The sequence below is a fragment of the Bidens hawaiensis genome, unplaced genomic scaffold (assembly GCF_021521415.1).
Source record: "Bidens hawaiensis isolate Kalapana, Puna unplaced genomic scaffold, B.hawaiensis_p1.1 tig00065398_1, whole genome shotgun sequence".
NCBI lineage: Eukaryota > Viridiplantae > Streptophyta > Magnoliopsida > Asterales > Asteraceae > Bidens > Bidens hawaiensis.
The window spans coordinates 9813-12265 of NW_027506580.1; positions in this window are offsets into that span (position 1 = coordinate 9813).

The following is a 2453-nucleotide window of genomic DNA, read 5'->3' on the forward strand; positions in this document are numbered from 1 at the left end:
CCCAACAAGCCCAAAATTTCGGTCCAAGGCCCAAATCCACCAATTCTTGCATCTTCAATTTTTACAAAATGTATCCTAATACATATTTTTCTAAAAAAAGAAAATGCAACTAATCTATTTATTACAAACCAACTTATGAATAAATAAATTACACAAGCCTAAGATTATGAATTATTACAACCATATTGAATAATAAACATAATCAACACATCCAAGGTCTAGGTTTCGGTTATGACACATCCAAACATACCAAATGTTCTAAGCATGCAACCTAAGCAACCAATGCCCAAAATCACCAAATAAAATCGGCCCCCCCCCCCAAGAGGCTACGGCCCAAAATTTTTTATTATTTTTTTTTTTATTTTCAACATCCAAATGTTAATAATGGTTTCCTAAGATCTTTCCATGCATGTCAAGATCTTACAAATCCATGAGGGGTAAAATCCACCAAAATTTCGGACCCCTTTTTCACCCATGAAAAACCCGAAATCTATGAACATGTAAGAAGCATAAGTCCTTGTAACCGGCTCTTGATGCCATTGTTGGGTTTTATACAAGATTATCAAAGTTCAAGTTAACCATATTTAACATGAAAACGCAACGGAAGCTTAGATTTTAAAACTTGTTATGAACATACCATTATGTTAAAACTAAAACCCAAAGAACAAGGATCAAAATTACAAGAACAAGATGCTCACAAATGTAAATTGTACCTTCTTCTACCTTTAGAAGAACAAGTGATTTGTTGAAGGAGATGGTGGATGAATGACAAGCCTCCAAAGAAGAAGACCTCAAGAGTGTGATACCCCAAGCTATTTGTGACAACACCAAGTAATTGCTAGGATTTTATGAACACTATATGAGCTCCCAAAGACTCCCAATTTTCTGCCCAAAAGGGGCCGTGAGTTTTGAGAGGGAGAGAGAGAGTATGAACTTAATTCAACACTTGAAAAATTCAAAATTTAAAGATACAATTGCATGTCTTGGATGTGGAGATAAATCAACTTGTCATCACATGGAGACAAGGCATTTGATTGGGTAAAACCACCACCCCACATGGGTGGCCGGTTTTGTTTTTTTTTTTTTTGTTTTTGTTTTAACAATTAAAACATCTCCATCTCCATCTTATACTTTATAAAAATAATTTTATAAATCATGCATGCTATCTTAATTATTTAACCAATTAAATAATTAATTTATATAAATAAATTATCCAGATAATTTATTTAAATTATCAAGTGTGTTTGTTTAGAAAACCAATTTTCTAAACACGTAGTGTTCGGTATTCGTTTAAATGATCAAATCATTAAAGAATACATTTGGTGTTGTCTAGCTTGTTATTGGGTATGACCCGACTTGGATCAAACACAGTTAGCCACATTAGTATAAGTATGTGTCTCGGGCATACGTAATTCCAACACTTTAATCATATCCACTTAATAATGCTGAGAATGAATGTTTGAAAGGTGACTTAATCAATATGATTCCATGTTGAGATCTTTTCATAAAAGAGAAAAAGATTTGAAAGAACAAAACTGAAATTTGATCTCATTATGCACCATATTCTCTTAAACTTTGAAATTTAATGAGAAAATGTTTGATGTGAAGTTTAAGTCAAAAATTGTTGCATTTTCACCTTGAATATGTCTGCATATGTTTCTTCGAGTAAACTTTGATGTCTTTTTAACTTTCGAGTAAACTTAGGTGTTTTTATGTTTAACTCATTCGAGCAAACTTGATGGTTATTTGATTTGAATAGATTTATTCATGTATTATCGAGTACACTTTGATGATTATGTATCTTAGAGTAAACTTGGTTGTTTAGAAGGTCATCTTCCTCAAGCACACTTGAATGAATATTTCTAAAATATTAGTTAGCTTTTTGCTTTAAGCAAAATCAAGTAAGGTTAGCATTGATAATGTATTCAAGTAAGGTTGACATTTTGAAATATCTCTAAGTTATTATTTTGGGATTGTTATTGATCTCGAGTAAGGTTGCCTATTTGATTAATTATACTTGATTATTTAACTTGTGATTTATTTCTCCAGTAATCTTGTATATTCGAGTAACCTTCCTTCATTTTATCCACTTAATTTATTTTTAATTACTTAAAATACCTGAGCAAACTCTGGGATGAGCAAGCTTTATGCTGGTTCATTTAAAATTGGGTTTTTGGCAGTATTCTTATACTAAACGACAAAATTCATTTAAAATCCACTTTCAAATGCGCACAACATACACTATAAAAGGGGGACTTAGAAAACTTTTTATTTCACATTTTCCCTTTTCTCTATTGCATTATTGCCAACTTGCTCGTCACCCAGAATCTTAATCGTTTTCTCAAATTCCTAACCTAAATTTTTCATCCATCTAAATCCGACTCGGTAAGCTTCAATTTAATGATTTTCGATACTCATTATATGAGTTGAGGGTTTGGATTGCATGTTTACTG